Raw genomic sequence first — 26,124 nt, forward strand, 5'->3', positions numbered from 1 at the left:
GGTTTAGAAATATACCCTTGAGACTACACTTATCATTCAAAAGACACCACACAAAAACTCCACTCTCTCCTCTCCTCTCTTGCATTCGGCCGAAACCATAGCCACACCCACATCCACTTTCAATTCTCAATCTTGCCATTCCAAGCATACTCAAAGGTGAAGGATCACGTATAAGGAAGCTCGGTGCTCACGGAATCACAAGGACCTCACCACAACACTATTAACCACCTATTTTTCATCTAGTTTCTTCCCTAGCCACGAGCTAGTAGTAAGTGACTCTAAACACCCTCTTGATCTTGTCTAAAGTGGTTAATAAGAGATTTGTCGGATAAAAATCATAAACACTAGAGAACAAAACTTAAAGTCTAGTAAAAATAATGAACATGGTGGTTAATAAGCAAATATTAGTGTAAAACTCATGGAACTTGTTTTGTTATGATTATTTTATGTTGTTGATTGCTAGTGTTGGAATGGATCGTCATCAAACCACGCTAGATCATGTTCATGGAACATGAACTAGCCCTATGTTAAGTAGTAAAGTTACTAGATGACGAACCCTTTCAAACATAAACATGAACTTGTGTAAAAGTAGTATTTCTTGTAAAATGGAGTTCTAAACTAGTGGATCTAAAGATCTACAAGTGGTATTTTCGAAGGACCAAGTAAAATATACAAGTCTCATTTTAAAGTCGGATCTTTCATAAACTAAAGGTGATTTTGTGAACACACCAGTGTGTAGACACTTGTGTAACGAAAGGTTTTAACAAAGAAATATGTTTGTAACTTTTGACCAAGAAGTTGTAAACTTGCACTTTCTTTAAAAATAAGATTTTCAAGAAGCCGAATTTTGTTACAAAGATAGAAAGATGTACTAAAAATATTGGAAGGTTACTACACACTTTTACGTAACCCACAAGTTCATGTGTTTGCGATCTATGTATATTCTTGACTAGTTTGGTGTTGAAATATTGTTTGTTAATGTTGAGAAAATTGTTGATTGAGTTTTGAAAAGAAAATGATACGCTTGTAAGCGTGGCCACCTCCAGTTACAGAGGAAACTCTGGCGAAATTTTTCGAGAAATATAACACTTGGAAAATATTTTTACAACAAGTGTTATGAACATATTTTTAACTTGTTTTCCAAATAAATTTCGCCATGATTTTGGTCACAAGATTACCAAGTGTCGGAGGTGGGTTTTCGTAAATAAAACTTGCTAAAATATATATTTAGAATATGTATTTTTCATAATAGCACTTGTGTGAATTTTTATGATTATTTTGTGAACTATACAAATATTATTTTTAGAGTAAAAATAATATAACTCGTATACACTGAAAAGTAACGACTCCAGAATAATACGAACGCCTTCATAATATTTAAGTTACACCTGTATTATTATTATTACCACCCGAACTTTAACTGTAACTTACGTATTTTAAGAAAATACTCTTAAACGCGTATTTTGATAAAAGTATTATTTTGGGAAAATCATATGGAATAAAATATAATATTTTTGGGAAAAAATATTTATATTTTGGAGATAGAATTAAAATATATTTTTAAGTGTGACTTAATAATATATTTTTGGAATTACAAGAAAACGCACATGTATTAAAACCCCCATCCTTAGGAAGGAATATAATTAATACATAATTACGAAGTGTAAACACGAAATAGTTGTTTAACTATTTCCCAAAAAGTTAAACCTTAAGCTAATGCACGGCCGTCCGTCTAATAGAAGTTAGTACGTGTAGGTCGTCGCACAGCAGGTTGACTGGGAGATTTCTTGTTAGAGACGCACTTCTGTGAGTTCATGTCCCCCTTTTCCCTTAACTGTTTTTAGTTTTTAAACTGCGGGGGTGAAATACATGTTACTATGATTATGAGTATTTTTACACATGGTATGATTAGTGTAAGGAGGGTTACTACTTAGATCATGTGAGTGAGTAGGCGGGAACTGGAGGCCATTAATCCTCATTGTAGGACCGAGGGACAATAGCGGTAGATCTATCTGGGTGTAGCGAGCCCAGCCCCAGGCCAAACAGTAGGACCTCGGGGTGACTTGGTGCCCGACGCAAAAATCTGCTAGGTTTGAGTCTTCCTACTGCACTTCACACATATCAACGGCCTTGCAAACCATTGGTGATCTCTTTATTTCCTTATTTGCTACATACCAGGGATTTTTATACTTACAAAGGTTTTACATACTCACTACACATGAACTCGCTCAACATTTTTGTTGATTTTTCCAACTTACATGTATTTCAGGGAACTAAGGGTCTGGCACGGTATGCTACGTTTTCAAGCTGCGTTAGAGTTATGGGATCTTCCAAGTTTAGGAGTTGTGGCTTTTACCTGGACGAGTCACAGTTCTTAAACTACGTCTGTTTTATGTTTGTGTTTGTGTCTTCTAAACAATGTTTATCTTTCGTATCAAACAATGTTGTGGTATTTTGTTTTTAAGACTTAAATCAATGGATGATCTGCATGGTTTTACTTTCATATAGCTTTGTTGTGATTAAGCTATGGTATTAAGAAGTCACACCAAATTAACTCACGCTTCCGCAAAGCCAGGGTGTGACATAAATATATGTTAGAAATTTATTATTTTTGTTGTGCCTAGCCTTATTATTGTATGAATTACAGGGTGTGGATGAGGCGGCTGCTGATGTTTCACTTAGTGATATATTAACTCAAAACCCTTTTGCTCTAAAGGTATGTATTTTAACTTAATGTTACAAAATATCAAATGCTCTAAACATGATATACAGTTTCTAATTTTGAATATATCATACAGGATGCTGCGGATTCTATTGGTGATAGCTTCACACCCGATTGCACATCTAAAGATTGTTCTAAGACTTCGTCTGCGGAATTGAAGCGTAACCTTGCTGACGTGTATGAAGTTGAAGAAAACACCTCTCTATCATCAACAAAGGTTCAAAAGGTTGGTGTCTTGGATGTCCAAATTGATGAGGAAACGAGTCTGGTGGTTCCAAAGATCGAGAAGTAGTTCATGGTTGAAGTATTTTTACCAAAAACAATTTATTTTTTTTTCCGAATAATGCTGCTTTGGTTTGGTTTGCGTGTTTCATTGGTTTGGATTGATTTGTCATGGTTGGTTGGTTTGTTTTTTTTTTTTTTGAAACATATGGTGGTTGGTTCTTTTATTTGAAACATATGGTTTGTTGGTTTTTATGGTTGGTCTGGAATATTTCATATTGCATATACTCCTTTAACCTTTATCTTTTGTTACTTTATATTTGTTTTATTCTGTTGCATGTATAAAATGTTTCCAAAAACATTTGTTTATGTTTTTGAAATTAGTCATTTTTAAACTTTAATTAAAAGGGCATAAAGGTTTTGCATGTATACATTTAGTCTTTTTTACAAACTATAATTTTTAAAACTATTGATTTTTTTTAATATTTAAATTGCAAATAAAGATTTTAGTAACCGAATTTAAATAATTAAATTTATGTAATCATTATGTAATTACTATAACTGTATTTTTAACAATCCCCAATATTATAAAACTTGTAATATTAAATTTTATAATAAACCGCCACTTTTTTTTAGAATTTATCTAAAAATAAAAATTGGTATGATTTTTTTTCCTTATTTAAATTGTATAACTGACAATATATACATTTAAAAAAAATCGGCCAGATTTTATAGATTTACATCCAATTAATTTTAATTTAAATTGTTTCCTTTTTTACACATATAACCAAAAAAAAATTTTAAATTTATAGTTTCCTTTTTTACAATAACTTCAAATACTATAGGAACCTCTTTTCTTATTCATAATACACACTCAATGTTTTAGACTAAAATTTCTACAAGTCTAAATCAGAAAACTCTCTCACCACATTCATCATTTTTGAAGTTTTGACGTTCGGTCATTTCTCATACACGTAAGTGTTATCTTTTTGTATTATACTTATACATTTAAGTTATTCTAATACTTATTTTAATGCATTGGTATGTTATATATGATACAATATTAGGATATGCCTAAACGTGCAAAGCCTCAAACTTTACCTTCATTTCTACTTCCTACTGGTGTTCAACCTTCCAATAGTATGTACTTTATTTTTATTTTTGTTTACAACTACAATAAAAAATGATATAATATGTAAGTATGTTACGTAATGTTAATTTTACTTAAATTTTTGCAGGTGGTGTTGGTAGAAGTCCTTTTTCTAACATTACGAATGGTAATGTTTGCAATTTTTTAGACATGAATTAAATTCTGTTTTTATAAATAGTTAAAAAAAGTTTATGCATTTTATTCTTCAGTTGATCCTAATCAAGTTGAGCATCAAGACTATGTTGAACGCAGAAAGTTAAGGAAACTGTATTTGGATAATAAAAGAAGAATTGCAAACAATAAATCTTCCACTTCACAAAACGTCATTCGCTCATCCAACGTTTCGGTATCCAATACAAATGATTGTCGTGTCGTAAGACCAATTCGTTCATCCTCTTATATCAATATGATGGATGGACGTTTCTTGCCAACCACACCTTTAACAAATCTCTACGTATCGTGTAAGTCAGTTTGGTGTTATTTAATTACATATTTAAATTTTGTTAACCAGCTGGGGTAGCCCAGTTGGCCACCGACACCCAGCTCTTACCAAGAGGTACCGGGTTCGAACCTTGGGGCGAACAAAGTACCCTCAAAGGGTCGGCTCGGCAAGGGTATTTACTGCCAGGCTCAGGCTTGTCGGGTGGCGGCCTGGGAGGGGTTATCCCCTCCGCGGTCAGGGGTACCGTGCATTACCCTTTTTTTTCCTATTTAAATTTTGTTTACTATGATTATGAGTTTGTATTTTTTGTTAAATCAAATATTATGTAATACACAAACATATTTGATTCAGTAAATTGGACTTTATTTATTGCAGTTGAAGCTGGAAGAAGTCCATTGGCTAATATTACAAATGGTAAATTTTTTATTTTTGTACACATGAATACAATTTTTCATTTAAAATTTGTTTAACATTTCAAATGGTAAATTATTTGGTTTTTTAGACAGAAATTCAATTTTTAATGTATAATTTGATAATTTATGGATATCCATTTTTTTCAGTTGCTTATAATGATGTTGAGCATCAAAAATCAGCTGAACGAAGAAAATTAAAGAAATTACAATTGGATAATAAGAGACATAATGTGACTAACAAATTTTCCACTTCACAAAACGTAATTCGGTCATCCAACGTTTCAGTGTCCGATACAAATGATTGCCATGTCGTAACACCAATTCGTTCATCCTCTTATATCATTACGATGGATGGACGTATCTTGCCAACCACACCTTTAACAAATCCGTACGAGGCATATACATCAGGTTGGTGTTATTTACTTACATATTTAAATTTTATTTATTATGATTATGAGTTTGTTTTTTTAACTAAAAAATTATGTAATACATAAACATGTTTCATACGTTAACTTGGACGTTTTTTGTTGCAGTTGAAACTGGAAGAAGTCCATTGGCTAATATTACAAACGGTAAATTCTATAATTTCTTACACATGAAGACAGTTTTTCATTTATGATTTGTTTAACATTACAAATGGTAAATTGTTTGGTTTTTTAGATGAGAATACAATTTTTTATGTATAATTTGATATTTTATGGTTTGCCATTTTTTTTTTCAGTTGCTTCTAATGATCTTGAGCATCAACAATCAACTGAACGAAGAAAATATAGGAAATTACATTTGGAAAATAAGAGACATAATGTGAGTAACAAATCTTCCACTTCAAAAATCGTTACTCGATCATTCAATGTTTCAGCATCCCATACAAATGAATGCCGGATCGTAACACCAATGAGTTCATCGTCTTATATCCATACCATCGATCCACGTTGTTTACCAACCACACCTATAACAAGTCCGTCTGAAGCATCTACTTCAGGTTGGTAGTATTTATTTACGTATTTCACATTTGTTTATTTTTAATTTGACATTTTTATTATTTTTTGTTGCTATGAACATATAGGTGTCAAGAGGATACAAAGAGGTAAACAAAGGTTGTCTACTAAAGGTTGCTGCGTGTATCCTGTTCCAATGGTTGATTTATCTTCCGTCAATCATATTATTCCTCAAAAAATTGCTGAAGCTCCATATAAAGGCGTTTCTAACAGTAAGTACCTTACACACTCACTACTTAAAATTCCATTTGAAGAACGTCATAATATTAATTTCATAACAAATAGGAGAAAATGCTATAGTTTTAATTTTGTATAATAGATTATTTGGATCTTGGTGATCAAGTAGTTGTATGTGACGTATGTAACGCTAAGTTGTGGAAAGTTGAATCCGGAAAAGGAAGGGTTTACTTAGGAAGAAAATCTTACATGCTTTGTTATGGTTACAGAAAAGTACATCTTCCTAATTTTAAAGAGACGTGTCAGGAATATCAAAATCTTTTCAAGAGTTTAGACGACATGAGCAAGCATTTCTTACTAAATATTTGTCGTTTTAAATCTATGTTTTCGTCCACTTCAATGGGTGGTAAAGTTGATTCGATAATCAATAGAGGAAATGCTCCATATGTATACCGAATTAGTGGCGAGAATTATCATACACTGGGAAGTCTTCTTCCTAAAGAAGGTGGTGAACCAAAGTTTGCGTAGCCTTACATATACGACACAGATAATGAAGTCTGTAATCGCAAAACCGTATTTAGGTATCCCTGGAAATCATTTCGTTATTAATTTTTTTTATTTATTTTTGGTTTTATGTTATATAAACACTTACTGATACTTTCGCTTTTGGTTTACAACTGTATTACAGTAACTCAAAGAAACCAGCTTCTGCAATTTCTGATTTACTTGACACTAAACCAATAGAGTACCTTAAGCTGATTTTAGATTCAAATAATCAGCTTGTGAAAACCTATATGCGTGTACGAGATCGGTTTGTTGATAATCCTCACGTTGACTTAAAATTACGGCTTAAGGCAAATAGGACTAAAGATGGTCGTACATACAACCTACCGACGTCGTCCGAAGTTGCTGCGCTTATTGTTGGAGACATTGAGGATGCTCTTGATAATTGTGACGTAGTTGTTGAGTCAAAGAAAGATGGTCTACAACGTATTAGCGAGCTTCATCCATCGTATCTCGCGCTTCAGTATCCATTGCTTTTCCCTTTTGGTGAAGATGGTTTCCGGGTTGATATTCTTCATAGAGAAGGAAGGGCATCAACGAAGAAGAAAGAGTCAAAATGTACAATGAGAGAGATTTTACTTACCATGTTCAAGATAGTGTCAGTAATTTCTCTTTGATTTTGAATGCTTGAAGACTTTTGCAACAGTTCTTGGTTGACGTGTATACGATGATTGAAAGTGAATGATTACTATTCATACGTTTGCAGCAAAATAATCTGAGATCTGAGATATGAGAACCTTAAAAAGCTTCGACAAAATGGTAATCCAGATATGTCAAACATTGGCACACGCGTACTACTACCGTCTTCGTTTCCCGGTGGATCGCGTTATATGAGGGAGAATTATTATGATGCGATGGCCATTTGTAAATGGTTTGGCTACCCTGATTTTTCCATTACGATCACGTGTAATCCGAAATGGCCGGAGATTAAAAGATTTCTGAAGAACACGAACATTAATCTCGAGGATAGACCGGACATTTTATGCCGATTGTTCAAAATTAAGCTTGACACAATCATGAAAGACTTGAGAGAGAAATCTTTATTCGGCAGCGCATCGGCAGGTAAGCATCCATTTAATTGAATTACTATATTATAGTTTTTGTGGTCTACTACGTTGATAACCATAACTTAAAAAATTAGTATTTTAATATTAACTATCCTATTGTAGTTGTTTATACCATAGAGTTTCATAAACGAGGTCTACCGCATGCCCATATCTGTCTGTTCTTAAATGACGAAAGCAAGCTTCCTTCGGTTGAGCATGTTGACAACTTTATTTCTACCAAGATACCTGACAAAAACTTAGATCCAAATCTATATACTCTTGTCAGCGACTATATGATTCACGGAACTAGTGGTGTTGCAAAACCAAATTGTCCGTGTAAGGTCGACGGTAATTGTTCAAAGAATTTTCCTAAGAAGTTCTGTGATCAGACTACTCTAGATTCGAATGGTTATCCTGTCTATAGATGTGCCGATTCAGGTTTTTTTGTTGAGAAATCTGGTATTCAGCTTGATAACAGAAGCGTGGTTCTGTATAGCAAAACCATATTGAGACGTTATCAGGCACACATTAGCGTCGAATGGTGTAACCAGGCTGCGTCCATAAAGTATTTGTTTAAATATATTAACAAAGGACTAGATAGGGCAGAATTTGGTTTGGTACAAAATGCCGATGAAGGTCAGCGTGAAGATGGAAAAGATGAAATCAAAGAGTATTACGATTGTAGATATCTCTCGGCGTGAGAAGCTTCATGGCGCATATTTGCATTTGATGTTCATTACCGCTATCCATCCGTAATCAGGCTTCCGTTTCATCTACCAGATAAACAAAATGTTATATACGGCCCTGATGACGATCTTGATAGTGTTCTTCATAAACCATCTGTTGCTTCTACGATGTTTTTGGGGTGGATGGAAAAGAACTAAAAAGATCCGTTGGCGCGCACCCTTACTTACGTTGAGTTCCCAACTAAATTTGTTTGGAAGAAGGACGAAAGGATATGGGATAAACGGATAATAGGTAAAACCATTGGCCGAATTCACTGTGTTAATCCTTCTATGGGCGAGGCATACTTTTTAAGAATCCTTCTTGTCACACCCCAAAAACGTCGCAGCGGAATATTTAAACGTAGTGGAGACGGAAGTTGGTGCCCATTTATATCTTGTCGATCGATGCACTCTTTTGTTGGACATTTTGACATATTTTAAAGAGTAAAATGCACGGATAGTCCCTGTGGTTTTGCAAAATAACATCTATAGTCCCCAACTTTTAGAAATTACACCGGTGCTCCCTGTGGTTTGAACAGTTTGTTACTCGGATAGTCCCTAGAGTGGATGTCAGTTAATTTTCTCCGTTAAATGGATGTGAAATGACAAAACAACCCACCCATCTTCGTTTATCAATTTAGTTCATTTCAGTTTATCAATTTACCTTGACGACATTCAGTCCCTCTACACTAAAATTATTCTCCTCCATCTTCGTGGCTACCCTGTATCCTGTAATAACTAGACACTCAAAACCCTAGAAAATCCACCATGAACACCTGATCTCACTCCAAATCATCTTCAAACAAGCAGAACTAGATCATGAAACCCTTGGTGGAGGAGCTCTGCGATCTGATCGCCCAAAACCTAGCCAATTCCCTGACAAAATCGTCTGGATTTGCAACCGATGTCCTTCGTCAGACTCTTTCTCATCCAAATTGTCACACCCCCAAAATCCACCCGCGGAGTAACACCGCTTGGAGGCGTGACATGACCAGGATCAAGCCACCAATCATATTGAACATTTCAAGTATTAAATAAAATTCAACCCATCAATATAAAAGGTGGTCAAAACCAAACATAGTTAAAGTATAGCGGAAGCATAATTGTGAAAAACCCAAACATAAGTAATAAGTTCATAAAGTGTAAATGTTTAACATGGAACTCAACAGTCCATGTTCCCACAACGATCGCGCCTCCCGTGCGAGCTCCTTGAGTACCTAACGTCCTGCAAGGCATGTAATAGAGAGTCAACAACAAAGTTGAGCGAGTTCACAGTTGATTAATCAGTTAATGTATTCGTTCAGGTATCATAAGTTCGTTTCATAAACATGCGGGATCTACTTGGCCAATAGTATGTTCGGTTCGTGGGGGCATCCCATGTTGTATGTACTAGACTAGTTGTAACCATAAGTGTTCTTCTTAACCCGAGAACAGGAGTACGCACGAGGCTTACGTAGGTTTTACGTAAGTGCCCTTCTTAACCCGAGGACAGTGGTACGCGTGAGATTTACGTAGGTTTTACGTAAGTGCCCTTCTTAACCCGAGGAAAGTAGTATGTATGAGTTTACGTAGGTTTTACGTAAGTGCCCTTCGCAACCTGAGGACAGTGGTAAGTACAAGTTTACGTAGGTTTTACGTAAGTGCCCTTCACTATCCGAGGACGATGGTATGTATTTTAGTGATAGTGAAAGTACGAGTAATTGTTCAATCCCATTCCCTACCCACCGGGGAATCCCATGCCTTGGAAGAGTGTGAACTCACCTTGGTTTGCTCGGCAAATAAACAAAATGGTCACTTGAGTTATATGTGGTCAACCACGTCCTAACATGGTTACCATACAAAGTCAGGTCTACGCTCAAGTATTACACATAAGCTAACAGGTTACGAACACGTATTGATCATGGCAAACACGTAGAGCACGTTAACAGTCAAAATCACACATGATACCCACATTGTGCGACTCGAATGATTGGGCTGTTGAACTTATACGAGCCCAATCATCTTGTGCAATCCAATAATAGAGTCCAAAGGCAACCGACCCAACCTATTGTGCGATCAGCATAGCTTGTGCGATCCACAATGGGTTGTGCGATCAGATCCAAACCCGGCCCAAAACATAAGTAATCCCAACATGTACACGACCCAATCAGTTAACAAAAAAAGTAACTTGTGCGATCCAATTAGTCTAGTGCGATTTTGTTAACTTGTGCGACTGGATATTGGGTTTTAAGGCCCAATAGTCCAAACGTTCGTGTGTGGCCCAAGCCTTGTGCGATCGGCACCATCTTGTGCGATCCACAAGGTCTTGTGCGATCATACATATGTTGTGTTGTACTCAGTGCCTAATGTGATTGTACCCAGCTTGTGCGATGCACCTTGTGTGATCAGATCAGGTCTTGTGTGACCTGATCTTGTGCGACCGAGAGGGCTTGTGCGACCGGTTAACTAATTCCCTTAATTTATGCAGTAGTTACAGATCCAATCAATTTGTTTAACAGTTTCCATGTTTGCAATTTATCAATCAACACAATCATCAGTTTCTATCCAAACCATTAATCGATCAAATCAAGCAATCATCATGTGACTCGTATAAACCCTAATTAATCCTAGCCATGAACAATAATCAAACATTAATCCGGATCACTAGTGAACTTTTATATCAATATGCAGTTTCTAACCATCATGCAACTACTTCGATTATCACATCACAACGGCCGATTCTTTGTATTCGGTTCTAAATCTAGATCATGCAATCCGAATCATATGAATATCATCAAGTACACATGTGAGCCGATTATTAAGAACATAAAGCTTCAACAGTTTATGTCATGTTTAATCACAAGGTATCACTAATTCATCATGTAAAGCACATAGATCATAACATCATCAAACATACGATCGATAAACACAAACACTAACCGATTAGAAGGGAACACGGATTGATCCGAACACAAAGCTTCGGTGGAGAAGGGTGTGCTGCCGTCGGCTTCGAGAGGAGAGAAGGAGAGAAGGAGAGAAGGGTGTGTTGTGTTTTGTAACAAATGAGAAGCAACCCCACACATGAGTGCTTGTATGCGTATAAAAGGGAGTGGGTCGAACCCTTAGTTGGGCTGCCCATTGGTTTCGGATACAAGGAGTGCAAGATTGGGCTGAGGGATGTGTATGACAAGGAACGAGTTGTACGGCCCAACTGACTTGTGCGATCGGGTTGTGTTGTGTGATTGGTTCGTTTATGTAAATACATTCCTATAACACAATATCAAACATAACATTCCATTATTCAACTAAGTTCACATATCACATAAGGTTCGAACAAGTTACACTAAGTACAAAGAGACGTTTGAGATACGAGTTGTCACATTATCCCCAAGTTGAAAGAAATTTCGTACCGAAATTTGGTACGTACTCACTGAGGAAGCTAGTTAAGTTGCATGGTTTTCCTGGGGTGTCACATCCTTCCCCCGTTGGTTTTGGAATTTCGTCCCGAAATTCCGTAGTAGCTTCAGCCTCAGTAGTGGTTGTACTGTTTGCGAACAATTGGTGGTACTTTTGTTTCATTTGGTCTTCGCGTTCCCAGGTGAACTCTGGGCCGCGATGGGAGTTCCACCGAACTCGAACGAGAGGTATTCTAGTGTGCTTGAGGACCTTAACATCCCGGTCCGTGATTTCAACAGGTTCCTCGACGAATCGCAACTGATCGTCGATAGTGAGCTCCTTCAAAGGAACTATGAGGGTCTCATCTGACAGACACTTCTTCAGATTCGACACGTGAAAGACGTTGTGAACCTCACCGAGTTCTGCTGGTAGGTTCAGTTTGTAAGCCACTTTGCCTATTCTTTCTATGATTTCGAACAGTCCGATATACCGCGGATTGAGCTTGCCTCGTTTGCCAAAACGAACCACAAGTGAGACTTTGAGTAGCACTCAGTCCCCAACCTGGAACTCGAGTGGTTTCCTGCGCTTATCAGCGTAGCTTTTCTGACGGTCACGAGCTGCCGCCATTCGTTGTTGTATCTGTGCAATCCTTTCAGTCGCGTCTACCACAAGTTCTGGACCTGTGATCTGACTATCACCCACCTCTGCCCAACAAAGAGGTGGTCGGCATTTACGCCCGTACAATGCCTCAAATGGAGCGGCTTGAATGCTGGTGTGGTAACTGTTGTTATACGAAAACTCCACTAACGGGAGATGTTTTTCCCAGCCGTTGCCGAAGTCGATAACACATGCCCGAAGCATGTCTTCTAGAGTCTGTATAGTGTGCTCAGACTGCCCATCCGTCTAGGGGTGATAAGATGTGCTCATGACCAAACGTGAGCCAAAGGATTTGTGCATCACTTGCCACAGTTCCGAAGTAAAACGTGCATCACGATCGGAAATTATGGAGGTGGGCACCCCGTGCCTCGAAACCACTTCCTTTAAGCAAATGTCTGCCAGAGTAGAGAACTTGTCTGTTTCCTTGATGGCTAAGAAGTGTGCAGACTTAGTGAGTCGATCCACGATCACCCAAATGGTATCGTTACCTCGTTGAGATCTAGGCAGGCCAGTAACAAAATCCATGGAAATTTCCTCCCATTTCCATTGTGGTATCTTTGGTTGCTGAAGTAGCTGATGGTTTCTGATATTCCGTCTTGACTCTCGCACAATTCAAACATTTGCTGACATAAGTTGCTATGTGGGCCTTCATGCTAGGCCACCAATACGTAGTTCTAAGGTCGTAGTACATCTTATCTGAACCAGGATGTACTGAGTAGCGAGACTTATGTGCTTCATCCATCACCAGCTCGCGTAAGTTTCCATAATGTGGGACCCAGATACGTCCTGTTACGTAGTAAGCGCCGTCTTCCTTTTGTTCTAATCGTTGCCTTGAACCGCGTAAGGCTTCAACCCTGACGTTTTCTGGTTTAATGCTTCTACCTGAGCATCTCGTATCTGGGAAGGAAAACTATACTGAATAGTGAGTTGCAACGCTCGTACACGCCTAGGTGTAGTATCTTTTCGACTGAGGGCATTGGCCACCACGTTGGCTTTGCCCAAATGGTACTTGATGGCACATTCGTAATCGTTCAGTAACTCAACCCATCGTCGTTGACGCATGCTCAATTCCTTTTGCTTGAAGATATGCCCGAGACTCCTGTGATCGGTGTAGATGGTGCACTTGGAACCGTATAGGTAATGTCGCCATATCTTAAGCGCGAAAACAACAGCTCCCAGCTCTAAATCGTGCGTAGTATAGTTTCGTTCATGAACCTTAAGTTGACGTGACGCATAAGCAATGACCTTGTCACGTTGCATTAACACACATCCAAGACCTTGAATGGATGCGTCGCAATAGACCACAAAATCGTCCATGCCCTCTGGCAATGAAAGGATAGGCGTGCTGCAGAGCCTATCTTTTAAGTGCTGAAAAGCGGATTCCTGAGTACTACCCCAACGGTAGGTGACATCCTTCTGTTTCAGTAGCGTAAGCGGCTGCGCAATGTTCGAGAAGTCTTTGATAAACCTTCTATAGTACCCTGCCAAACCCAGGAATTGGTGTATTTCCGTTGGTGTGCGAGGTGCAGGCCAGTTTTTAATCGAATCTATCTTGGATGGATCAACATGAATCCCATCCTTGTTTACCACGTGGCCTAGGAAATGGAGTTCACGAAGCCAGAAGTCGCATTTCGAAAACTTGGCATACAACTGTTCTGTTCGAAGTAGTTTCAAAATGAGTCGTAAATGATGCTCATGTTCCTCCTGACTCTTAGAATAGATCAGGATGTCGTCGATGAAAACAATGACAAACTTGTCTAGGTAAGTCTTGCATACTCTGTTCATAAGATCCATGAAGACTGCAGGCGCGTTTGTTAACCCGAATGGCATAACTAGAAACTCGTAGTGGCCGTAGCGAGTTCTGAATGCTGTTTTGGAGACGTCCTCATCCCGGACTCTCAGTTGATGGTAGCCTGACATCAGATCTATCTTCGAATAATAGCTCGACCCTTGTAATTGGTCGAACTGGTCATCGATGCGTGGAAGAGGATAGCGATTCTTTACGGTTACCTTGTTGAGCTCACGGTAGTCGATGCACATCCTGAAGGTACCGTCTTTCTTTTTCACAAATAGTACTGGAGCTCCCCAAGGCGAAGAGCTAGGACGAATGAAACCCTTATCCAAGAGTTCTTGTAGTTGTTTGGATAGTTCTTCTAGTTCTGATGGAGCTAAGCGATACGGTGCACGTGCTATTGGTGCTGCTCCTAGAGCTAGCTCGATTTGGAATTCGACCTGGCGATGAGGCGGTAGCCCAGGTAAATCTTCAGGAAACACTTGAGGAAAATCGCATACAACTGGGATATCCTCTAATCTCTTCTCCTTCGTCAATGCGTCAGTAACGAGTGCCAAAATGGCAGTGTGGCCCTTTCGTAAACACTTCTGGGCCTTCAGGAAGGAGATGATGCCAACCACGGCCTCACTCTTATCGCCTTGGACTTCGAGAGGTTCTTTACCAGAACGGGGAATACGAACAATCTTCTCCTTGCATAGGATTTCTGCTTGTTGTTGAGATAACCAATCCATACCGATGACGATGTCGAAACTACCCAGAAGTATGGGAATGAGATCGATAGAGAAAGTCTGACCAGCGAGGATAAGATTACAACCCTGAACTATGTGTGTGGCCTCTAGACTCTTACCGTTAGCTAATTCTACGACATGTTTGGTGTTCAAAAGTGTTGGTGTGCGCTTGAGCATTTGACTAACTTTCAGAGACATATAACTGGTATCCGCACCCGAATCAAATAATACAGTAACATAAAAGTCGTCGAGAAGGAACTTACCCATCACTACGTTAGGATCATTCCTTGCATCACCTTGACCTAGCACGAACGCACGACCCCTAGCACCGTTGTTTCCATCATTGTTTCCCCCGTTGTTGTTCCCATTGCCCTGATCATTGTTGTTGTTGCTCTGGTTTTGGTTTAACTGGGGGCAGTGTCTCTTGAAGTGACCTTCGATGCCACAATGAAAACATCCCTTGTTGCCCTGTTGCTGATGCTGATTCTGCGGTGTTTGCTGCTGCTGCTGGCGATCCTGAGCTGCAGGCCATGGGCTCCTGCAATCCCTGGCCTCATGACCCATCTTGAGACACCTCTGACAACGACCCTTGTTGCACTGGCCACTGTGGTGTCTGTTACAATTGTTGCACCTTGGGTGATTTCCTCGATATCTACCCTGCCTTTGACTACCAGAAGATTGCTGACCAGGGATCTGGTAGTTATCAGTCTTTCGCTGCTGAGCCTGGGGCTGAGCTGTAGCTGAACCCCCGCTGGAATCCCCATCCCATTTCCGCTTGTTGTCACTGGGAGTAGCGGAAGTAGTAGCATTAGTAGCACCGATACGTTTGGGCAGCTTGTTCTGTTCCATTGCCTGATCTGTGAGGCGATGAGCAAGACGAGTAATTTCCTAGATAGTAGCAAGGTTAGTAGAGGTCACATGGCTTTGAATCTCTGGTACTAAGCCTTTGAGGTAAAGTTCGATACGCTTGATGGGAGGGTCCACCATAGTTGGACACAAGATGGCCAGCTCGTTTGACCTTTTCGTATATGCCTCAATCTCTGACCCCGTCATTTTCAAATTAAAGAACTCCATTTCTAACTTGTGGATGTCATCACGAGTGCAGTATTCCCGCTTGATTAGTTCCTTGAATTCGTTCCAAGGGGTGGCGTTAGCAGCTGCCAACCCTAAAATCTGAACTTGCGCATTCCACTAGGTCAGCGCAATGCCTTCGAGAGTACCAGTGGCGTACTTCACCCTGCGAGCCTCAGGGCATTCACACATCTCAAATACGGACTCGAGCTTTTCAAACCAATGGAGGAGTCCAACTGCTCCTTCAGTGCCACTGAATGTGCTAGGACGACAGTCCATGAAAGTCTTGAAGGTGCATACAGGTAGCTGAGCGTGTTGACCTCCTGCTTGTGCGGCTACAAGTGCCGCAGCAACTTGTTCGTTAATAAGAGCCGTCAACTGGGCTTGAGTCATGTTAACGCGTCCACTCATGATCTTGATAGCAACAGGGAAACATGAGTGAGAGAGGTTCGCGAAAGTGCGATGACAGAAGAGAGTAAGCACGCATGCATTTCAAACAATAGTCGCTACGTTTATCTAAGCATACCATGAGTAAGTTCTATGTAACTAACAAGTAGGCAATAAAACATAAACCATATCACCTAGAATGTTGAGTCTTGCACGTGGAGCGAAGCGTCGTTGTGGATCGTTGAGTACTGTTCTGGTTATAGTCTGGTCTTAAAAAAAACCTTTACCCCTTATTAAAACCAAGTTTGCTATAACCAATGGCTCTGATACCAATCTGTCACACCCCCAAAATCCACCCGTGGAGTAACACCGCTTGGAGGCGTGACATGACCAGGATCAAGCCACCAATCATATTGAACATTTCAAGTATTAAATAAAATTCAACCCATCAATATAAAAGGTGGTCAAAACCAAACATAGTTAAAGTATAGCGGAAGCATAATTGTGAAAAACCCAAACATAAGTAATAAGTTCATAAAGTGTAAATGTTTAACATGGAACTCAACAGTCCATGTTCCCACAACGATCGTCCCTCTCGTGCAAGCTCCTTGAGTACCTAACGTCCTGCAAGGCATGTAACAGAGAGTCAACAACAAAGTTGAGCGAGTTCACAGTTGATTAATCAGTTAATGTATTCGTTCAGGTATCATAAGTTCGTTTCATAAACATGTGGGATCTACTAGGCCAATAGTATGTTCGGTTAGTGGGGGCATCCCATGTTGTATGTACTAGACTAGTTGTAACCATCAGTGTTCTTCTTAACTCAAGAACAGGAGTACGAACGAGGCTTACGTAGGTTTTACGTAAGTGCCCTTCTTAACCCGAGGACAGTGGTACGCGTGAGATTTACGTAGGTTTTACGTAAGTGCCCTTCTTAACCCGAGGACAGTAGTATGTATGAGTTTACGTAGGTTTTACGTAAGTGCCCTTCGCAACCTGAGGACAGTGGTAAGTACAAGTTTACGTAGGTTTTACGTACGTGCCCTTCGCTATCCGAGGACGATGGTATGTAGTCTAGTAATAGTGAAAGTACGAGTAATTGTTCAATCCCATTCCCTACCCACCGGGGAATCCCATGCCTTGGAAGAGTGTGAACTCACCTTGGTTTGCTCGGCAGATAAACAAAATGGTCACTTGAGTTATATGTGGTCAACCACGTCCTAACATGCTTACCATACAAAGTCAGGTCTACGCTCAAGTATTGCACATAAGCTAACAGGTTACGAACACGTATTGATCATGGCAAACACGTAGAGCATGTTAACAGTGAAAATCACACATGATACCCACATTGTGTGACTCGGATGATTGGGTTGTTGAACTTATACGAGCCTAATCATCTTGTGCGATCCAATAATAGAGCCCAAAGGCAACCGGCCCAACCTATTGTGCGATCAGCATAGCTTGTGCGATCCACAATGGGTTATGCGATTAGATCCAAACCCGGCCCAAAACATAAATAATCCCAACATGTACACGGCCCAATCAGTTTACAGAAAAAGTAACATGTGTGATCCAATTAGTCGTGTGCGATTGGATTAACTTGTGTGACTGGATATTGGGTTTTTAGGCCCAATAGTCCAAACGTTCGTGTGTGGCCCAAGCCTTGTGCGATCTGCACCATCTTGTGTGATCCACAAGGTCTTGTGCGATCATGCATATGATGTGTTGTCCTCAGTGCCTAATGTGATTGTACCCAGCTTGTGCGATGCACCTTGTGCGATCAGATCAGGTCTTGTGTGACCTGATCTTGTGCGACCGAGAGGGCTTGTGCGACCGGTTAACTAATTCCCTTAATTTATGCAGTAGTTACAGATCCAATCAATTTGTTTAACAGTTTCCATGTTTGCAATTTATCAATCAACACAATCATCAGTTTCTATCCAAACCATTAATCGATCAAATCAAGCAATCATCATGTGACTCGTATAAACCCTAATTAATCCTAGCCATGAACAATAATCAAACATTAATCCGGATCATTAGTGAACTTTTATATCAATATGCAGTTTCTAACCATCATGCAACTACTTCGATTATCACATCACAACGGTCGATTCTATGTATTCGGTTCTAAATCTAGATCATGCAATCAGAATCATATGAATATCATCAAGTACACATGTGAGCCGATTATTAAGAACATAAAGCTTCAACAGTTTATATCATGTTTAATCACAAGGTATCACTAATTCATCATGTAAAGCACATAGATCATAACATCATCAAAGATACGATCGATAAACACAAACACTAACCGATTAGAAGGGAACAAGGACTGATCCGAACACAAAGCTTCGGTGGAGAAGGGTGTGCTGCCGTCGACTTCGAGAGGAGAGATGGAGAGAATAGGGTTTGTGTTTGTGTTGTGTTTTGTAACAAATGAGAAGCAACCCCACACATGAGTGCTTGTATGTGTATAAAAGGGAGTGGGCCGAACCCTTAATTGGGTTGCCCATTGGTTTCGGATACAAGGAGTGCAAGATTGGGCCGAGGGATGTGTATGAAAAGGAACGAGTTGTGCGGCCCAACTGACTTGTGCAATCGGGTGGTGTTGTGTGATCGGTTCGTTTATGTAAATACATTCCCATAACACAATATCAAACATAACATTCCATTATTCAACTAAGTTCACATATCACATAAGGTTCAAACAAGTTACACTAAGTACAAAGAGAGGTTTGAGATACGAGTTGTCACACAGATCTCCAACAATCACACCTGATCACCTTAATGCAATCCTGATTATAGCCAGATTCATATCCAAATGCGATAATTACAATGATACTCATCCTCAAACCATTATTATTGACTTTATTCGCATAATTCCAGCTTCGTTTGACCAGTCACTATGGCCGAATACGTTCAGTACCGCTTCAATTGCTTCGTTTTATGCCGAATTGTTTGGATATGTATGTATAGTGTGTGTTTTATCCGGAGTTTGAATCTGAAGTAGCTAGGGTTATGGGGAGAGGTAGTGTATGTTGCTGTTAATTGTAGGATTGGGGATTCTAAGGCTTTTAATTAGATTGGGGAGAGGTTGTTTTAATTTTATAAAGTGCAGAAGATGAAGGTTAATTTTGTCATTTTACATCCATTTAACGGAGGAAACTAACGGACATCCACTCTAAGGAATATCCGAGTAACAAACTATCAAACCACAGGGAGCACCGGTGTAATTTCCAAAAGTTGGGGACTATAGGTGTTATTTTACAAAACCACAGGGACTATCCGTGCATTTTACTCTATTTTAAAACATAACTATTAAACATTACATTTTTAAAAGTCACGACACAGCTACATAAGTTAAGTTGTTTTGATCCTCGCGGATCTTATTACAAACGTCCCAGATAGTTTAATAGTTGTCCAACATAATTAAACGTAACAACATGCATCATCATCCACAAGATACACCATGATTTCCTGAAGCCGATTTCATGTACCTGTAGAACACGTTAAAATCAAGTGTCAACACAAAGGAAGGTGAGCTCACTTAATTGTTTACTAACAGATTTTATTTCAAGGAAAACTTTCTAATTAGGTCTTTATTTAAAAACAATTCAGGAAATTTTTAGAAAGTCCATTTTACTTCCTTAATAAAATCCATGGGCATCCATCAGTTCATTACTCCGACGATTGCAATACTGCCCAGGTTTTGTATATTAAATTCTAGTGTCAACTTTCGGACTCGTAAGTTAGCTAGACGATACGAACTATATATTAACCATGCAAGGATAATCAATGCTACACAATAAACAGAATCTTAATTCGTCGTTTGACATTGACTCAGGACGACCGGTCACGACGGGGTTGTCAACCCGATAGATCTACCAACAATTCATCGCGTACCATACTTAACTGATTAAACGACATCATGGGCGCAGGGTTCTTTCTCGAAGAACAATATGATGTCTGCCTCACGTACAATATATATATCCTACTAATATGACAATTTAATATACTACGACTTACGAATTCCCCTGGCACTCAAGTGTTGAGATTCAGTCCGGAATTCATTCCCATTTCGTACGGTCTCATTTCTCTTAAGAAATACCGCACTTACCATATTCATTCTTCAAAATTGTTTTACTCCGAAACATGTGACTTATCAAATTCATATATTTTCAGCGAAGATATATATTTTATATTAAAAGGTATGTTATATTTCGAAAACATTATTAAACCCTTTTAACGACGTGTTCCACCCCCAAAATATATATAAAACAGTAAAAAGAGGGGTTTAGTGACACTCACCTTTGGGTGCGTATTTTAATACCACAATCCCAGAAATTGATTATATACGTCCTAATATGGGAACAATTCTAAATCAAAATAACATTTAATCACAAAAATCCTAAGTTTCTCAGATTCTTAGAATTATCACATAACTTTGAGATTTTCTCGAAAAGTTGTCATTTTTTATTATGTTGGCACGTTAATATATATATATATATATATATATATATATATACATGAGTCCATATATATTTATATATATATATTATGATTTGTGTTTTGAACGATTTTATTGGTGACCATCATTGTGTAAATCCGTTAACTCTTCCGTTTATACGCAATATATCTATGAGTTGCGCGTCGTAATATATATATATATATATATACTAGTCGTTTACCCGCGCGATGCGGCGGGAACATATCACTTAGGTTGGTGAGTTTAGGGCTATGTACGGGGCGGTTCGGTTTTGATCCATAACCAAAACCAAATTCGCGATGCAAAGGAAAACACAACACTTAGTAATTCTAAGGGTGTGTATGAGAAGGTTCAGTTCAGTTGGGTCATAATTAAAATCTAGTAGGAAACCCGTGCGATGCGGGAGAGACAATTTACAACGCGATCTACGTTTATGTTAGTTTATCACTCTTGACCTATTGTATGGTACTTGTGTTAGATTTATTATTCGTATTGTATTTTATAAATGAATGATAATTTAACATTAAAATTATCAACTACTATTGGTAACTATTACCCCAGTACAATAAATTAACACATAAATGAGAAAACATTTATCATAAACATAATCATTTAGAATTTAAAATCGACCCATTTTAAATAGAGTTAAATACTATTTTAGTCACTGTGTTTTGTCCAAAATATCTATTTCAGTCCAATAGTTAAGAAAAGAGTATTTTTATGTCACGTGAGTCCGGCAAATTCGTTTTACTTTGAGATAAATAATTTTTATACAAATTTATTTTGTTGTCTAATATCAAAATGACAATGGTCGAAATCTATGCACGATTAATCATTGTTTTAGCCTTCAGGGTCTTGACACTCTGTATATTTGCAAATAAATTTGATTAAGTTCGAAACAAAAGTGTTTCCTTTACATTTAACATGCATGCATACATGTTTCTTTGGCCTGTAATCACACACATGAGGAAACACATAGCAAATTTGCGTTCTAGCTGTCACAGACAAGAATGCACTGATCAAGACATACAAACATATGATCAATTCTTTTATCATAGGATTTGGCAATTTTATGGTTCTTCATTTCCTTGGCCATTTTATGGTTCTTCATCTCCTTATTGGTCAACTCATAGTCAAACACTTTGTAATTCTCTTCAATTCGTTCTTGCTTCAATGATTTAGGGATGATTATGGTGTTTCATTGTATGCCCCATCGCAGAACCACTTGCGCAACGGTTTTCTTGTACTTCTCAGCCAAGCCCTGATCACAAACAAAACCAACTTTAGTCAACTCCCATTTTGACTTTTAGAAACTTGTTTGGCGTGGTAGTAGTTATGACAGTTTATATGAGATTTCAACTAAAACTTTGGCCTGTAGCAATAAGAATGATTTTGAAAAATGGTAGATTGGGCTGACAAAAATCAATCACTTTTGACGGTTTCAACTTAAAAGATCCCTGTGAAAAATATGGGTGTTCACGATCAGAAACAATTGAACCAGTCTTTTTTTTGAATCATTATTTTGTACCAAAAATTAAAAAGAAAGTATAATACATGAGAATGTACAATGCATATAACTGCTTATTCTATAATATAAATAAGGTAAACGACCAGTATTAACAGTTCACTAACCCGTTAACCTGGTCTTTTAAAAGGGGTGTGAATTTCCGACACGACCCGAAAACACGACACAACATTTACGGGTTTGGGTTTAGTCTAAATGGGTCGGGTCAGTTTCAGGTTGAACCCGCGAACCCGTTTAGCTAAACGGATCGGGTTCATGTCAACCCGGTCAGGTTTGCGGGTTGACTCGGTTAATCCATTTATATTATATTATATTTTTTATAATTTAAATGTAATGGTATTATATACATTTCTGTATTTTTGTAGTAAAATTTAACTTTAATATATTAATTTGCGGAAAACATTATTTGCGTTGAACGGGTCGTGTTTGGATCAGCCCACGAATATTCGGGTTGTGTTCGGGTTCATATGTATAACACGATTTTTAGGTTCAGTTCAGGTTCGGGTTAAACCCCCCAACCTGCGAACACGACCCGTTTAGCACCCCTATCTTTTAAACTTTAAACCATGAATTGAAGCGTATAAAAACCATAATCAACCCAAACCGACCGATTTTCTCCTATCTCAACGATTAGGTCGGTTCTGGTGAAGCGCAATGATTTTTCATTCTTTTTGTAATAAAAAAATTGGTCGAAAATACCTCGGCCTTGGTGTCGGTTTCTGTAAGTCTTTGCTTGATATCTGTTGCTATTGAAAAGAAAACTTGCTCCACATTTAGGTTTGTTTTTGCACTCTGTGAAAGAAAGACATTAGTTGGTTACACTTTTGAAGTTAAATACTCGAGCTTTTGAAGCGCTTGACAACCCAATGCCAGCTTTAAAGATGGTTTAGAAAACTCAAGGCCAAGCGCTTGGGATTCTCGAAATTATTCAATGTTGTGTACATTTAACTCAAAAGAGAGCATAGAATGGGGATCCACTTCAACTCACAAGGTACGTAACTTAATTCGTTACAAAGTCTAGTTTGACCTAAACAAACCCAAAAATCCATCCATTAAGAACGGGGATCCACTTCAACTCACAAACCCAAAATCAAAAAGTCAGTACACATGGAATCATATATTCACTTTTACACTGACCATTCATGAGTATAATATTGTGCGATTATTGATAAAGATAAGGAATTATGCCAGATTTGAGAGAAATATCATCTGGAAATTATGTCACCTTCCATTGGGGCGTTGACTCGCCGGTAAGGATAGCCTCGTTTACAATAGCAGTTCCTGCGAGAATAAGCATATCTGCGGGGACAGTTTTTTCCTCTCCATCTTGACCAGCAGCGCAACCGACTGACACAACATCACCAAGCAAAAGATCAGTTCCTGCTATCTTCGTCCACCTGTAATGGAAAAGGTCAAAATAGGTCAGCGATTTACGAACATGAACGCAATTCATGACGCGATTATATAACTTGGGTCATTTTAAATCAGCTATCGGTTATATAACTTGGGTCAGGTCAGTTCGGTTTTAGGTTAAAACCAAAAATTCAGACTAAACTTTCATGATCTAAAGACTCATCGTACTGGTTTCTTAGCCAATGGGCCAACGTTACATTGAAAAGTTGATTTATTTACCTCAAAACCGCCTGTAAATGTCCAGCAAAGTTGATTTGTTTTAAGGTGTTGGATAACAACAGAAAGCACCGGCATGGTAGGCTTGTACTTGGCAATTAACCTGCATAACAATTCATGTTACATATACTTAAATCGTACATTTTGTATACCGGGGAAATTAAAAACATCTTCATAAACTTTAATTCACACACACACCTCGCACGGGTGGGCCTACTAAAAGTGTAAGTCGGTTTCTATTTTCAGACTACTAAAAGTGGTTGCTAAAATCAGGAAAAAATTTAAGATTCGTTTCAAATTTGGTGCAGATTGCCCTAAACGGAATTGTACACTTAATCAGGCAATGATTTTTTTTTTCATTTCTCTGGTGTAATCAAAAGAATATAATCAAGCAATTAATACCTCAACGCAAATTTTACCAACAATATAGATAGTTTCAATAGGGTACAACCCCCACATTGTCTCAGCACCTAGAAGAATTGCATCAGCTCCTGATACAAGACAAGACGTTTGTTTTATTCTATATGATATAATATTACTGATATTGTATTATTTACTATCATTATAAAATTAGATACTTGCCATCTAAAACAACATTAGCAACATCAGTAGCTTCAGAACGGGTGGGCCTCAAGTTGTCGGGAGTAACAACAGCCGGTTTCCCAGCCATGTTACATTTGTACACAGCTGCTTTTTGAAACAGAAATACCTGTGTACAAATAAATAAATTGGTCATAGTTCTACAGTAATTTACTTCAAATGAAGACAAAAACCGACCTTATCTGGTGGAAGGTCAATCCGTAAATTCCCTCTAGCAAGGATAATGCCATCAGCTTCCTGTAGAATTTCATCAAAATTCACAAGGCCCTGCAAGTATACCGGACACGTTACTGGGAAAACTTATAACTTATGCACTGCTTCCAAATTAATACAAAAAAGGAAACTTGTCTAATACATACATTATGTCGACATCCCTAAAAGATACCGTCATTAAATCTCACCTCTACATTTTCAATCTCTGCAAAATTTTGAGTTTAACTGAGGTCACTTAGTGTAGAAAGATATTCACGAGCCTGCAAGAGAAATGAATTGTCTATAAAAAAGAGTTGTAGTTGTAAGAAGTCTTATGAATATAAGAAAAGAAATATCTATACTTCTCGAATATCTTGCCCACTTCGGGAAGTCAACATTGTTTTTTTACTCTCCGTGTGCTGATAACCTAACATTAAACAAAAGTAGCTCGCCAATGTTGTCAAATCAAGAAAGACAAACAAACAGATCTGTTACCGCCTACTACAGATGCTGGTATTACATTCTATTTATGCAATTTCTGGGTCCATAAAAAACAGAAAAAGAAAAACTAAAACATACGATGCACGACAACCCATTGGTTCATTTAAAACAATTATTGGTACAAGTAAACACCCATGTTAATTGATTGGTTGTAAATAACTCAATACTGAGATGGTTTAGCATCTTGCCTCCTTGTCTTTATCGTTTAGTGTAGGGTAGATCGATTAATATTCTTTTATCCAAAAATATTAATTAATTCTTGAAAAAAACCGTCAAATACCATTTAAGTTTTTAACCTTAATCAGTCATATTTTAACAATAATCACAAAGCCTATCAAAACAAAAAAAAAAGTTAACAGTAAGAAGGTCTCACATTGCCAAGGAATTAACTTTCGGCTGTTTATAATGACCGCCAGGATCCAATCCGTCCATTTCGAACCATCAGCCAACGAAGAGGAACCCAAATTCAAACTAACATCCAATCCCTACATGGAGGCACACCGCTTAATAGAATATACAACATTACCCCTGCACTCCAAATATCGATTTCCTTCCCATATGCACTACCAGCTATATCAAGAACCCAAAAAGATATACAAAATTATCAAATGAATGGTCTTGTTTGATTTAAAGATCTATTCAAAAACACCCAAACTCTATATAAAGAATATGGAATAAACCAGTATAACTCTTCATATAAAGATAATTAAAGATCC

General features: G+C 38.2%; 2 long non-coding RNA genes across 2 annotated transcripts; both read right to left on the bottom strand.

Moving 5' to 3' along the window:
• Positions 1–21,961: 21,961 nt before the first annotated feature.
• Positions 21,962–24,601, bottom strand: LOC110902614. Its single transcript, XR_002571268.2, has 5 exons — positions 24,518–24,601; positions 24,119–24,218; positions 23,712–23,883; positions 23,186–23,278; positions 21,962–22,222 (listed from the first exon to the last, which is right to left on the bottom strand). It is a non-coding gene; the product is annotated as an uncharacterized LOC110902614 (long non-coding RNA).
• Positions 24,602–24,730: 129 nt separating this feature from the next.
• Positions 24,731–25,972, bottom strand: LOC118485594. Its single transcript, XR_004876968.1, has 4 exons — positions 25,270–25,972; positions 25,117–25,188; positions 24,893–24,982; positions 24,731–24,824 (listed from the first exon to the last, which is right to left on the bottom strand). It is a non-coding gene; the product is annotated as an uncharacterized LOC118485594 (long non-coding RNA).
• Between the last annotated feature and the right edge of the window lie 152 nt (positions 25,973–26,124).

This window comes from Helianthus annuus, chromosome 13, assembly GCF_002127325.2.
Source record: "Helianthus annuus cultivar XRQ/B chromosome 13, HanXRQr2.0-SUNRISE, whole genome shotgun sequence".
Lineage (NCBI taxonomy): Eukaryota > Viridiplantae > Streptophyta > Magnoliopsida > Asterales > Asteraceae > Helianthus > Helianthus annuus.